The sequence below is a fragment of the Panthera uncia genome, chromosome B4 (genome assembly GCF_023721935.1).
Source record: "Panthera uncia isolate 11264 chromosome B4, Puncia_PCG_1.0, whole genome shotgun sequence".
NCBI classification, from domain to species: domain Eukaryota; kingdom Metazoa; phylum Chordata; class Mammalia; order Carnivora; family Felidae; genus Panthera; species Panthera uncia.
Window position 1 is genome coordinate 59,478,047 of NC_064809.1, and position 16,505 is coordinate 59,494,551.

Sequence of the window (16,505 nt, forward strand, 5' to 3'; positions counted from 1 at the left end):
CTTGCTTTCTGGACCATCTTCACTTAGAGAATACATTTCAGTTACCATTAGCTCTTGCCTCACAATTGAAGGTCAGTTCTGCCTACTCCCAAAATCAGACAAAGTTCCTTAGACCCAAATCTAAAGCAGAAACCTGACCTGTCTCTCCCACTCAAATAGGGGAAGAAGTTGCACTGTTACACAATGCTTAAAACGGATAGTCTACATGAAAGTCCTATGTACCAGTATACAATTTTCATCTGTTCCTTACCTCCACAAGGTGGATCCTTACTCCCTAAAGTCACATTTGAGTTTTCTTCTCTTTCTCCTCCTCCATTCCCCTTTCCATGCCCGTTGCATTGCAAATTCCATTGGCCTGGATCTCCTATGAGGGGATATCTGGCATTGTGTCCTGGTGTCTTGGAAAGAAAAAAAAGTGTGAGAAACAATTTCTCTCAAATGCAGCCTGCTCAGTGGTTTATGTTTCAGGCCAGAGGCAGATTAGTCTCCATACTATGAGCATGTGAACCAGAATAACATCGTCCCTTGACTGAGTGTTAAAGTATTTTTCTAACTTGCTGAGTCATCACCAGTAATAATAGTTCACTTTAAATGTGACTTTCTTACTTAAGGGCACAGAGGATGCTAAAGATTGTTTCCAAGTAGTTTCTGAGCACTTACCCTATAATACATAACTGCTGGCACACTACAAATGTTCAGAAAATGTTCACTCCCTTTCTCTCCTTTCACTTATCTTTTTCTTGTTTTCTCATTCACTTCTCCTCTCCTTTTGTTTTCCTTCCTTTCACCAATTTTCATCATTTCCTCTTTCCTTCTCATACCTCTGAGTGCTCTGGTGGTGGTGCTCTGGCTTGGAGAGGCTCCCGAGGTCTTCTGTCTAGACCTGTTCTGTGCAATATGGCAGCCACCAGCCCCATGTGGCTATGGAGCACTGGACACATGGCTAGTCTGAACTGAGATGAACTTTGAGTGTGAAGTGCCTGCTACATTTCAAAGATTTAGTATAAAGAATGGAGAATATCTCACCAAAACTTTTTATAATAGTTGTGTTGAAGTGATATTTTATATATATTAGGTTAAATAATATATATTAAGATTAATTTTATCTGTTTCTGTTTACTGTTTTGTGGCTACCAGAAAATTCAAAAATTCAATTTAAAAACTTACCAATTTCTATATGTGGCTTACACTTTATTTCTATTATAAAGTGCTGATCTAGACTGTGGGTAGTTATTTTGGTACTAGGAGAATGATCTGTATATTTGAGAGGCAACAGGTTGTATTGCCCAAACATTGGCACGTTTCATAGATTTACATAACTTATTTTTGGCTTATATAGACCTGGAGCTGGAAAAAGATACAATATTATTCTCAGAAATAGTGTCTTATCTTCTATTTTTTGAAAGAGAGGTAAATACATGTCCACTACAATGGTTTCTCAATCTTTGGTGTACTCCCCAAGCCCTGAAGATTTTATTGAGCTTTATTGTGGTATTAGAAGGGCAATATAAATACCATTTATCCTAAGCTACTTATGTCTTCCTATCACTTTAGGGTATCATCCTATCCATTCCTTGGGAATGTTTCATCTAAGTTAAAACTGAAACAATACTTGGGCAAAGCTAATAGCCCGTGGCTTTATCTAAGTTATAGCTGCTTTGACAGGTCAGAGTATCACATTGTAAATCTATGCAGTGATACACAACAATAAACCAGTATGGAGAAAAAAAATACAGTTAGATTGACTGACATACATTTCATTTTTTTCTTAAAAGTCCAGATTGCTAGATCAAAAGCAGTAAGACTTAAGTGGAAACAGTCTCAGAAATACACTTTACAGCAATTAAGATATTCAAATGTCTTTGCTACTGTCTAGTTGGTTGAATTGTGTTGTATAAGTATTTTAAAATATTTACTTTTTAAAATGGAGGTAATACCTGTTCAAGTAGAACAATGGATTAAGAAAAACATAAATCATTAACAACAGCAATTCAAAGAGGAAGGAAATTGTCACTAAGTAGAAATGCAAGCAATGACCAATAAACTTTGAATTTGTTGTCTGGAAAAGCAAGTTTGTAAACTGATTTAGAATAATAAGTGGATGAAAATCAAAAAGAATATTCTGAGTGTGTGGGTGGGAAGGAGGGCAGGTGATTAGCCAGGTGGCTAATAAGGGAAGGGTAGCTCTTTCAGGTGTAAAACAGATTTTAGGGGCACCTGGGTGCCTCAGTTGGTTAAGTGCCCGACTTCGACTCAGGTCACGATATCACAGTTGGTGGGTTCAATCCTGATGTTTGGCTCTGTGCTGACAGCTCAGAGCCTGGAGCCTGCTTCAGATTTTGTCTCTCCCTCACTCTCTGCCCCTCCCCACTTGAGCTTTCTCAAAAATAAATAAGCATTAAAAAAATCAGATTTTGGGGCGCCTGGGTGGCTCAGTCGGTTAAGCGTCCGACTTCGGCTCAGGTCACGATCTCGCGGTATGTGAGTTCGAGCCCCGCGTCGGCTCTGTGCTGACTGCTCAGAGCCTGGAGCCTGTTTCAGATTCTGTGTCTCCCTCTCTCTCTGACCCTCCCCCGTTCATGCTCTGTCTCTCTCTGTCTCAAAAATAAATAAACGTTAAAAAAAAAAATTAAAAAAAAATCAGATTTTAAAGCAAATATAATTAAGACATTGTGGATATTCAAGAACATGGAAATAACTGGAACAAATAATTGTCACAGAAATTCATAAAAGGCAGTTCAATAGGAAACAAATAGTCTTTTTAGCCAGTGGTGCTAAGACAACTGGGTATCAACATGCAAAGGAATAAAGTTAGATCCATACCTCACATCATATACACAAATTAACTAAAAGTGGAACTTAGACCTAAATGAAAGAACTATAGAACTCTGAAAAGAAAACATAGGCATAATCTTTGTCACCATGGATTAGACAGTAGTTTTTTAGAAATGACACTAAAAGCACAAGAAACTAAAGAAAAAAATAAATTGGCCTTCATTAAAAAAAACAAAACACTTTTGTGCTTCAAAGAACATCATGAAGAAGGTGAAAAAACCCACATATTGGGAGAAAATAAAGTACTTGTAGTCAGAACATATAAATAAATTTTTTGACTCAAATACAAAAAGACAAAGTCTATTTAAAAAATGAGTAGAAGGTTTGCAGAGTCCTTTCTCCAGTGAAGATAGGCAAATGGCCAATAAACACATGAAAAAGTGTTCAACATCATTAGTCATTATAGAAATATAAATCAAAACTACAATGAAATACAACCACCTGCATGGCTGTAATAAAAAACAGACAATAACAAGTATTGATGAGGATATGGAGTAATTGGAACTCTTATACATTGCTGGTGGGAATGTAAAATGATACAGTTGCTTTGTATACAGTTTGGCAGTTCCTTAAAATGTTAAACCATATGACTCAGGCGTTCTACTCCTAGGTATATACCCAAGGGGAAAACACACACACACACACACACACACACACACACACACACACACAGAAAGTTGTACACAAATTTTGTAGTTGTATTATTTATGATAGCCAGAAAGTGGGAATAGCTAATGTCCATCATCTAATAAATGGATAAACAAAATGTAGTATATACATATCTTAGAATATTACTTGGCTATAAAATAGAATGAAGTTTTGATACATTGCAACAACATGGATGAACATTGAAAGCAAGTGAAATAAATCAGTCATAAAAGGCCATGTTTTGTGTGGTTCCATTTACATGAAATGTACAAAATAGGCAAATTCATGTAAACAGAAAGTAGATTACGGGTTGACAGAGACTAGGGGAAGGGAGAATGGGGAGTGACTGCTGACAGTGGGTGGTTTCTTTTTGGGGTGATGAAAATGTTCTGGAATTAATTTGTGACATTTGTTGAGCAATTCTGAATATACAGAACCTGAGTTGTATACTTTAGTGTGAATTATATTTCAATAAACTTGTAATTAAAAATTAGCTCATATAAATGATTTTAATATATAATTGAGACATTACAGAACAGTGAGGAAAGATTATTCAATAAATGGTATTGGGACTATCTACTTTACAATTTTGAGAACGTAATGAATTTATATCCTCACTGTGCTTCAAAATAAATTTCAGAGGGAATAAGATTTAAACATTAAAATTTAATCATGGAAAAAGCAAAACAACAAAGTAGAAGTAAATATCAGGTATTTATATATGGAGATGGAATAAATTTCTATGCTTAGAAACAATAGAAGAATCCAAAAATGAACATTTTAAAAACAAATATATAAAAATTAAGCAGTATATGATATAAATAGAAAAAATACTAATAAAAAGGAAAATAGATTGACAAAGAACACGTTGAAAAAATATGAATGACAAAGTTAATATCTTTATTGTGGAAAAATTTAGTTTGATAAGATATAAAAAATGGAGCTGAGGATATAAACAGTTAACTCACTGAAGAGAAAATCATACAATTCAAGGCAGGGTAAAAGTTGTATAATAGCATTTGTTATAAAAAGTTTACGTGCTATTGTGCAGGAAAAAGTATCCATTCAGTCTGTGGGAGGGAAATAGTAAGGGACAGTGTACACGAAACGTGGAAAAATGCTCACTCATGCATGTAATCAAAGATGTGTATTTTAATAATTACCCTTTCTCCATCTATTAGCAAACATTATAATTCTTTTTTTTGACTTCTTTTAATATTTATTTATTTTTGAGAGAGAGAGAGAGAGAGAGGGAGGGAGACACACAATCTGAAGCAGGCTCCAGGCTCTGAGCTGTCAGCACAGAGCCCAATGAGGGGCTTGAATTCACAAACCGTGAGATCATGACCTGAGCCAAAGTCAGAGGCTTAACAGACTGAGCCACCTGGGTGCCTCAGCAAACATTATAATTCTTAAAGATGATGTGAAGGAAAGATCAAAGTGGTATATTCTCAAGCATAGGCAATCAATGTAAGGCAGATCAACATCAAATGATAATTCTGTCACTTTATAAGCTGTGCAATTGTGGGTAACTAACACATTCTTGAATCTGTATTATTATCTATGAAATGGTGATAAATAATTCCTACCTTGTAGCATTGATACAGGTACTAATATTATATGCAAATAAGCTAGCTGAGCGCTTGGCATGTAGCAACTGTGCAATAAACAGTAAATAGTATATTGGTCTTATAAATTAAGAAAGAACGAAGTTACATAAGAAAGAAATTTAGCAATAAGTAACAAGACCATAAGCAATAAGAAACAATAAAATGTTCATATTAATTGATCCAGTAATGTTACTTCTGGAATCATAAATTCCAAGGAAATAATCACTAATACTATTTTTATGGCATTATTTAGAATAGGAAATAATGTCCCATAATGGAAGAGTGGTTAAGTAAATTATGATTCCACTTACTGGGATGATGTGGCTGCCATAAAGAATGATAATTGTGAAGACCATGTATCTTCCTTTTATAAAGAAAAATTATAATTCTGTGCACAAAGTACACAACAGAGTGAAAAGGCAATTTATGGAATGGAAAAAATACTTGCAAATCATGTATCTGATAAAGAATTAATATCTAGAAAATACTAAGAACTCCAATAAACTCAACAATAACAATGGAGAAACAATCTGATTAAAAAGTGGGCAAAGGGATGGCTTTTCAGGGGAATTCTACCAAACATTTAAAGAAGAGTTAACACCTATTCTTTTGAAGCTGTTCCAAAAAATAGAAATGGAAGGAAAACTTCCAAATGCATTCTATGAAGCCAGCATTACCTTGATTCCAAAACCAGACAAAAACCCCATTAAAAAGGAGAATTACAGACCAATTTCCCTGATGAACATGGATGCAAAAATTCTCAACAAGATACTAGCCAACCGGATCCAACAATACATTAAAAGAGTTATTCACCATGACCACGTGGGATTTTTACCTGGGATACAGGGATGGTTCAATATCCACAAAACAATCAATGTGATAGATACATCACATCAATAAAAGAAAGGACAAGAACCACATGATACTCTCAATAGACGCAGAGAAAGCATTTGACAAAATACAGCATCCTTTCTTGATAAAAACCCTTAAGAAAGTAGGGATAGTAGAACCATACATCAAGATCATAAAAGTCATATATGAAAGACCCAACACTAATATCATCCTCAATGGGGAAAAACTGAGAGCTTTCCCCCTAAGGTCAGGAACAAGACAGAGCTGTCCACTCTCACCACTGTTATTCAACATAGTATTGGAAGTCTTAGCCTCTGCAATCAGACAACACAAAGAAATAAAAGGCATCCAAATTGGCCAGGAGGAGGTCAAACTTTCACTCTTCACAGATGACATGATACTTTATATGGAAAACCCAAAAGATTCCACCAAAAAACTGCTAGAACTGGTTCATGAATTCAAAAAGTTGCAGGATATAAAATCAATGCACAGAAATCAGTTGCATTCCTATGTACCAACAATGAAGTGACAGAGAAATCAAGGAATCAATCCCATTTACAATTGCACCAAAAAGCATAAAATACCTAGGAATAAATCTAAGCAAAGAGGTGAAAAATATATACACTGAGAACTGTAGAAAGCTTACAAAAGAAATTGAAGAAGACACAAAAAAATGGAAAAATATCCCATGCTCCTGGATTAGAAGAACAAATATTATTAAAATGTCGGTACTACCCAAAGCAATCTACATATTCAGTGCAATCCCTATCAAAATAACACCTGCGTTCTTCACAGAGCTAGAACAAACCATCCTAAAATTTGTATGGAACCAGAAAAGACCCTGAATAGCCAAAGCAGTCTTGAAAACAAAAACCAAAGCAGGAGGCATCACAATCCCGGACTTCAAGGTGTATTACAAGCTCTAATCAACAAGACAGTATGGTACTGGCACAAAAACAGACACTCAGATCGATGGAACAGAATAGAGAACCCAGAAATGGACCCACAAAAGTGTGGCCAACTAATCTTTGGCAAAGAAGGAAAGAATATCCAATGGAATAAAGCAAGTCTCTTCACCAAGTAGTGCTGGGAAAACTGGACAGTGACATGCAGAAGGATGAACCTGGACCACTTTCTTACACCATACACAAAATAAACTCAAAGTGGATGAAATACCTAAATGTAAGACAAGAAGCCATCAAGATCCTCGAGGGAGAAAGCAGGCAAAAACCTCTTTGACCTCAGTCGCAGCAACTTCTTGCTCAACATGTCTCTAGAGGCAAAGGAAACCAAAGCAAAAATGAACTATTGGGACCTCATCAAAATAAAAATCTTCTGCACAGCGAAGGAAACAATCAGCAAAACTAAAAGGCAACTGATGGAATGAGAGAAAATATTTGCAAACGACATATCAGATAAAGGGTTAGTATCCAAAATCTACAAAGAACTTATCAAACTCAACACCCAAAAAACAAATAATCCAGTGAAGAAATGGGCAAAAGACATGAATAGACACTTCTCCAAAGAAGACATCCAGATAGCCAACCAACACATGAAAAAATGCTCAACATCACTCATCATCAGGGAAATACAAATCAAAACCACAAGGAGATACCACCTCACACCTGTCAGAATGGCTAACATGAACAACTCAGGCAACAACAGATGTTGGTGAGGATGTGGAGAAAGAGGATCTTTTTTGCATTGCTGGTGGGAATGTAAGCTGGTGCAGCCATTGTGGAAAACAGTATGGAGGTTTCTCAAAAAACCAAAAATAGAACTACCCTATGACCCAGCGACCCAGCAATTGCACTACTAGGCGTTTATCCATGGCATACAGGTGTGCTGTTTCGAAGGGGCACATGCACCCCCATGTTTATAGCAGCACTATCGACAATAGCCAAAGTATGGAAAGAGCCCAAATGTCCATTGATGGATGAATGGATAAAGAAGATGTGGTGTATATATATATATATGTATATATATATATATATATATATATATATATATGTGTATATATATATATATACATACATATATATATATATACACATACACACACACACAATGGAGTATTACTTGGCAATCAAAAACAATGAAATCTTGCCATTTGCAATTATGTGGATGGAACTAGAGGGTATTATGCTAAGTGAAATTAGCGAAAGACAAATATCATGACTTCACTCATATGAGGACTTTAAGAGACAAAACAGATGAATATAAGGAAATGGAAGCAAAAATAATATAAAAACAGGGAGGGGGACAAAACATAAGAGACTCATAAATATAGAGAACAAACAGAGAGTTGCTGGAGGGATTATGGCAGGGGGAAATGGGCTAAATGGGTAAGAGGCATTAAGGAATCTACTCCTGAAGTCATTGTTGCACCATATGCTAACTTGGAGGTAAATTAAAAAATTAATTAAATAAATAAATTTTAAAAAGTGAGCAAAGGATTTGAATAGATGTTTCTCCAAAGATGATACACACATGAACAACAAACACATTTTCAGCACTAATCATCAGGAAAATGCAAATCACAACCATAATGAGAGGTCACCTTACATGCATTAGGATAGCTGCATAAAAAAAAAACAAAAAATACACACACACCCCCAAAAAAGGGAAATAAACTCCATTGATGAGGATGTAAAGAAATTGGAAACCTTGTACACTGTTGATGGGAATGTAAAATGATGCATGTGCTATGAAAAAAACAGTATGGTGCTTCCTCAAAAAATTAAAAATAGAACCACCATGTGACCCAACAATCCCACTTCTAGGTGTATATACAAAAGAACTGAAAGCAGAATCTTTGCACCCCCCATATTTGTTGCAGCATTATTTACAATAACCAGGAATGGAAACAACCTAAATGTTCATCAACTGATGAATGCATAAAGAGAATGTCACATATATCTATATGTGTATGTGTGCATATATATATACACGCACACACACACACACACACACACACACACCCATATGCAATGGAATATTACTCGGCTTTAAAAAGGAAGAAAATCCTGTCACTTGCTACAACCTGGATGGGCTATGAGGACGTTATGTAAAGTGAAATAAGCCAGTCACAAAAAGGCAAATACTATATGATTCTATTTATATGAGGTATTTCAAGTAATCAAATTCATAGAAACAGAAAGTAAAATGGTGGTTGTTAGGGACTGGGGGAGAAATGACGAGTTGCTTAAGTAGTATAGAGTTTCAATTTTGCAAGATGACAAAGTTCTGTATGTCTACTGCACAATGTTGTAAGTATACTTAACACTACTCAACTATACACTTAAAAATGGTTAAAATGGATGGGGTGCCTGAGTGGCTCAGTCGGTTGAGCATCTGACTTCAGCTCAGGTCATGAACTCATGGTTGATGGGTTTGAGCCCCACATCAGGGTCTGTGCTGACAGTTCAGAGCCTGGACCCTGGTTCGGATTCTGTGCCTCTCTCTCTGTGTTCTTCTCTCTCTCTCTCTCTCTCAAAAATAAATAAAGATTAAAAAAAATTTTTTTAAATGGTTAAAATGGTAAATTTCATATTATGTGGGTTTTTTTTACCACAATTTAAACAATTTTGTAAGTTGTATTTGTAAATATACAAATTTTGTATAATAAATTTTTTTATTTTGTAAAATAATATAAATTGAGTGCTTTTCACTGTACTTGGTGCTGCAGCTTTGGGGGAGAGGACTTTGGAGGGGTAAAGGCCTGATGGTCCATACAGGGCCATTTGGAAGGAGCAAGGAGAAGCCATTGAAAATTTTAAAACCGGGATATAGGATATAGAATGATTCTGTTTACATTAAAAAAAATTTTTTTTTATATTTATTTATTTTTGAGAGAGAGAGATAGAGCACAGGTGTGGGAGGGGCAGAGAGAGAGGGAGACACAGAATCCGAAGCAGGCTCCAGGCTCTGAGCTGTCAGCACAGAGCCTGGCGCAGCACTCGAACCCACAAACTGGGAGATCATGACCTGAGCCAAAGTCAGACCCTCAACCGACTGAGCCATCCAGGCGCCCTTCCGTTTACATTTTGAGATATGGGTCTGACTACAGTGTGGAAAATGGATTAGCTAAATAAAAAATTTTTTACTACAACTATGCAAAAACATGCATATGAAGGAAAAAACTAAAGGGAATAAGCTTATGGGTGTCTATTTTCCTTAATTAAAAGAAAATTCTTGTTCTTGCATTCTCTAACCCATAAAGGGAGTAGCCAGCAAAGCCACACTATCTGAAATTTATAACAGAAGGAGAGACTTATTTAATCCCCTTCCCTACCTTTCTCTGGCTTGGTTTACCCTTGAGTCATGCCAATCAAAGTTCAGTTCAAGGCCTGGCTATCTCCTGTGCTGCCACCTAGTGGTAACTTCCAAGCTGTCAACAGAAATTAAGATTATGCCAATTACATTTTGTTTTATGTCAAATAATCACAGCACAATCTAGGAATATGGCTGAAATTATTCTAGTAAATAACCTGAAAGTATGTCTCTATATACTAGTCTTGACTGCAAGTGGTTGGAGGATCAACCTTGTGAGCTCTTTAAATCCCTTCCAGCTTTCTTTTATGTGGCTTAAATTGGAAAAAAAAATTTTTTTAATCTGGAAATTTTATATTAACATGGCATAATTCACAGTAAGAAATTCTGTTGGCTAGGTTTATTAAATGTCAATATTTAATAATTAAAAGACACCAGAGTTTTATAAAAGTAATGATTTTTTGATATATCAGGGCTAAATTTTTTAAATTGGCAAATTCATTGTTTTATTTGCCAGCTTGTCATCTTGTAATAAGAAACTTCATAAAGTGTATAATCAGATAATCCTCAGGGACCAAAAATAGTATATTTTGAGATTCAAAAAGGTGTATTTTAACATGAGAAAATCTGTGGTACTTGATAAATAATAAAGTTTAAATATGGCATAAATAAGAATTTTATCTCATAAAAGTACTTTGCAATGAATGGGAAATGTTAACTTTTTTCGGAAGAAAAATAGACCGTATATATCAAATCAATGTAAGATATTTCAAAAACTTACCTTATGCGTCTGAGATCTTTCCCTTCCCTTTCCCTTCCCTCTCCTCCCCTCCCCTCCTCTTCATTTCCCTACTCATCTTTCCCTTCCCTTCCCTTCCCTTCCCTTCCCTTCCCTTCCCTTCCCTTCCCTTCCCTTCCCTGTTTATCATTTGTAAAAACCATGTGGCCAACTTTTCTACTTTTTACGTTCCCAAAGGATGTCTCAACTTATGAATGAATCCACATTTTATTAAAAACAGAGGATTTGGACTCAAATGGTCCTCCAATTCTGACTATGACCTTTCTAGGTCTACATGTTGCTTGGGCAAATGAGTCTAGTGGTCCTCATCTGCAAAATGGGATAAAAACCCTACTGACCTGTAGGGATTTTGAAGGATTAAGTAAAATAATGCATATAAGAAACTTAAAGTGCCTGGTTTGTGAAAAATGCTCAAGCAATCTTAGCAAACATTGTTACAAATAAAGAGAATCTCTGCTAATGAAATAGGTCTATAATTATGAAAGCACCATTTCTCAAAAATCTTCTACCAGATCAGTGGTATGATTTCTTTAAAACTCTATGTGTCTGTGTTGAATGATTGACTCTGGTAACTTTTATTTAGTTGTTATTTTGAAGAAATTACAATCACATATGTATGTCAGAGTCTGTTCTTCCTTAGATACTGATCCTGTACAGTGCTCAGAATAGAAGCAAGAAAATGACCCAGAGTAAGACCTGTTATAAAATTTTAATTAAAAGAATATAATAATTTAAATATTATATAATGTTTATTCATGCTTCAAAATATTTTAAAAGACTTCTTATACATCAGTGCCTTTTAAGTAAAGCTTTAAAAACCCTTGAATTAAGCAATTTTTGGTTAAAATAGAATTCATTTTAATAAACAAGCCTTCTAAATGCCATTTAAGGTTTCTTAAAGCATTCATTGTTGCTCACCATGTTGTTTAACTGGGGAAGCAGAACAAAGGAAGAATCTTTTATGATGTGATGTACCAGAAGTAAAAATATGTATGGTATAAATTAAGTACAGAAATCAGAAGGATGCAGAGAACAGCTCAGAGTGAGGAGTAAAGAAGTCATCTATAGAATGTTCCAGAAGGTAGTATGTTGGCAAAGTTCTGGATTGTTGGAGACATTGTCATGGACTGTCACAAACTGAGACTCTGACCAAGGCTCAACTTGGTCAGAGTAGGCTTGATGGATGGAAAAGTTGGCACCTCTGCTAAACCCTGAGAAACAGGGGAAGGTGGTCAGGATATCCATAGAGTGGACAAAAATGTGGGCAAAAATGCAGAATTTGAAATATACATGGTACGGTTTGACCAAAGAAAGAATGCCTGGTGGTGCCTCTGCTAAACATCAGAATTAAGTCTCAGATTCCAGTATGCTGACCTAGACTCTGTGCTTCTGAAGTCAAGAATGCACTACTTATGAAGAGAGCTGTTGTATTCTACTTATGTAGTCAACACATATGTATTTAACTTATTATGTAGTAAAAACCCTTCCACACACTAAAGAACATGATATAATCTTTGCCTCAAGGAGCTTGGTGGTGACAGCTATATGAACCTGCAGTGTGATAAGTGCTAGATAGGCATTATAGCAGAATGCTTAGAGCAAAGGTTTTGGCATTATCTGGATCCGTGTTCCCACTGTGTAACCTTGGGTGCATTGCTTCATCTTTGTAAGCTTCAGGTTCCTCATCCATAAAATGGGGACTCTAAGAAAACCCATTTCATTTGGGTTGTTACAAGATTTATGTGATATAATGTCAGCCAAGTTCTTAGCATAACCCTGGCTCATGGGGAGTACCTAATAAATGTTAGCTAGGAAAAACACTGAGGTATGAGATATACAGGAAACAGTCCAATTGTGGGGAAGCTGAAGAAGTTGTAATAGAAGTTGTAACATAAGGCAAGACCCTAAGATGTTAGCTTGATACAGGTAGGGGCATGGGGACTAGGAGAGAAGGAGTAGTTCTAGAGGAGAAAAATTGTAGAGGTGAGAGATTAAAGGGCATGTTGAGGAAACTAAACATAATGGATAAATGAACATGTTTGGGGAGGTCGGTAGGTCTCTGATTGTGTGGTGTCGTATATTGTTATAGAGTTGTTCAAACTCACCAAACATACCTGCCTCATAGACAATTGGCGTTCCCTCTGCCTGGAATGCTGTTCCTCCAGACACCCACACACTTCTCTCTCCATTCTTTCCTTCAGGCCTTTGCTCAAGTGTCTCCGGATGGGGGAAGTCTCCCTTAACCACCCTGGATAAAATAGGATTTGTAGAGTATAAGGGCACTGGTAAAATGTGTGGATTCAGGAGCCAGGCTGCTATGACTTGCATCCCGGCTCTGCCCCTTCCCTACAGCAACCACTTTATGGTTCAATTTCCTCGTGTGTAAAATGTGAAAATAGCACTGATGCAGAGGGGTGTCATAAGGATTAAATGAATTAATAGGAATAAAGCCCTGAAAGAATGATCGGCACATAGTTAGTACTCACTAAGTATCTGTTGGTATTATTACTGTTGATTTATTGTTCCAAATAACGATGGAGGCATGCAGTGAAGACCAATCCACAGGTGAACTTAGTGCCCTTTTGCTCTGCACTGCCTTGGGGAAGCTGCTGGAACCTAGAGTTTCATGAGGGGAATTTTTTTTTTATGTTTTTGCAATTAGGAAGTCTATCAAGCACATCAAAAAGAATGTACAATTATATAATGAATACCTGTACAGCCACCACCCAGCTTAAGAACCTAAACATTACAAATACAGCTGAAGCATCTTAGGATGTTGTGGTTCTGATTTCTCTGATGTTGTCCTATACCAGCTTTTTCCAAGTGAGCCACCGGAAACTATTTCTGCAGGGTGTTGTGTGGGAAAAGGTATTATGTGAGGAAAAGTTCGGGAAACTGGGTTCTAATTCATTTGGGAAGTACTGGATTTTAACAAAATAAAATAGGATTATTATTATTTTTTTTTTTGCAGAATTGCTCAAAGCTTCCCAAACTGAACACAGGACCCCTTTTGTATGCCATGTCATTTGGGACTATGTTTCATGCAAAACATTTTTAGAGACGCTAATTTATGCTACAGTTATCAACCCTGAAAAGTACTAGTGACCTGATTATTTTCACATCACTCAAAGAAGATGGATTAATTTCAAATATTCAGTAAAAAAAATAGGGCTTAATGATTAATCATCTCAGTGCGAAGATCAGAGCTAAATGAGCAGCTCAACCTTAATAACCATGAAGGAGTCCATGGCCTGATTATTTACATTTCAGTTCTCTCCATAATTTTGATATTTTATTCTATCCACATTTTCCCTGATCTTGATATTGCTTTTAATTGTCATTGTATACCATGTGTTATTGGAATCTCAAATTCCTGTGCAACAAGGCAGGAATAAATTCATTAAACTCAAATGAAGTACACCTAACTGTATTGACCCCAAAATGGTAAATTTTACAGTGCTGATTTAATGACTATTAAACATTTCTTTTGGTTCTGTCTAAATCTAACATTGATTAATAGTGAGATTAGGCCATTAGTATTGACGTAAGCCAGAAGTTGGATTACAGCCACGCCATACTTATAAATTCAACCATTTCAAGGTTATATTGTGGTAGAAGTCAGGGTCAGTGATGATCTGATGGATTGGGAGATGGGTGGGGAAAAAGCTTCTTGGAGCAGTTGGTCCTTGAGCTGTGATTTAAAGAGGAGAAACTTGCGGTTTGGTTGTTGTTCCATAGATATGGAAAAAATTGAGCAAAGGCTCACGGCCAGCAGAGGAAGAACCAGTGGAAGGAGCCACATGACAATAAATTTAGTTGGTCTGGAAGGTGAAGGCTAGGTTAGAGTAGGAGATGAAAACAGTTTAGAATGGGTGGGTCCAGCTGGGAGGAGCCTTTGAAAGAAATACTCGGAAATTTGTGTTTTGGCTCAAAGTGTAATAGGAAATCAATGTAAGGCTACAGTTCATTAGAGGATATGGTCAAAGTGATGAACAAGAAAAACAAAAAGAGAAAAGAAATGACTTTAGAAATTGTAACCTATGAGCATTAATGTATCAGGAAATAGTTATTAGTCTATTTGAAAATAAGGAAACTGTATTTGTTGAATAATGAATGGTTGTGCCAATGGGAGTGGGCCATTCAGTTTATAAAACCCAAGTAATAAGGTAAGTGCCCACAGTCAGGAGGGTGCTTTGTTAGAGATTTCCTGTGGGAAAGTCAAGAGGAATAATAACACACACACACACACACACACACACACACACACACACACACACATTTCTGTGTGTCAGGCACTGCTCTGACAAATCTACAGTGAAAGAGGTGAGGTAGATAAGATCCTTGCCTTTAGGGAGCTTAAAATCTAGAAGTAACACATTCATACCCTTTGGACAAATTCTTACTGAACACCTGATCCTGGCCAGGCTATGCCATACACTAGTGGTGCTAGTTCTCATGAGTTTCCAGTCTATCAGGATATAGAGATGTAAGGTGGGCAATTACAACATAGTGTGAGAGGAATGTCTGTAGGAACACAGAGAGCCAGAGCTGGACTGAAGAGGTAGGTAGCTGTGCAGGGTGTTAAACATTACTGAACATGTACAGAATGGAGCAAGTTGTGTTTTTAAAACTCGGGAGTGTGAATGTGATTGAAGGACTATTTTGATAAGCATCTTGAAGTGGGGTAAGTGAGATACCACAGAACAAAGCTTGAATAATAATAACGGATCACTAAATTGCATTCTAAGGAGGTGAGGCTGCTTATCTATGGGGCTTTCGTTTTGCTAAACTGGGAATGGAAATTGACACAGGGGAACTGTTCACAGGCAACACAAGAGAAGCTAATTGTTGGCTACCTCAGGAGGTTTTCCCACTCTTCCCCCACATAGCGTATGGCTTCTCTTCTATTTAATATTTAAAATATGTACTGATTGGAAGAGACACTCATTGTTGGCTCACTTTTCTTGGTCTCAATTCCATTCTGTAGTGTGCTATAGGAGCATGTGAACAGGGCACTGTGATCGTTAATTTTTTTTTTTCTTAAAGTTCATTTATTTATTTTGAGCAAGTGTGAGCAGGGGAGGGACAAAGAGAGAGGGAGAGAGAGAATCCCAAGCAGGGTCCATTATGTCAGTGCAGAGCATGATGTGGGGTTTGATCTCACAAACTGTGAGATCATGACCTGAGCTGAAATCAAGAGTTGGTTGCTTAACCAACTGAACCACTCAGGCAGCCCTGTGATGGTTAATTTTCTGTGTCAACTTGACTGGGCTACAGGGTGCCAAGATATTGGTTAAATATTTCTCCTCGTCCACTGCTTCCTCCTCTTTCTTTTTTTAGTGTAGTTACCATCTGGAACCACTCAGAATCATTATAATATTATTGACTATATTTCCTATGTTATACTTTTCATCCCTGTGACTTATTTATTTTATAATTGAGAGTTTGTAATTCTTAATCCCCTTCACTTATTTTGCCTATACCCCCCA

General features: G+C 36.6%; 1 long non-coding RNA gene across 1 annotated transcript; it reads right to left on the bottom strand.

Annotated features, from left to right (window-relative positions):
- Positions 1 to 257: 257 nt before the first annotated feature.
- On the bottom strand, positions 258 to 12,070 carry LOC125918911 (uncharacterized). Its single transcript, XR_007456610.1, has 3 exons — positions 11,935 to 12,070; positions 10,240 to 10,335; positions 258 to 398 (listed from the first exon to the last, which is right to left on the bottom strand). It is a non-coding gene; the product is annotated as an uncharacterized LOC125918911 (long non-coding RNA).
- Positions 12,071 to 16,505: the final 4,435 nt, after the last annotated feature.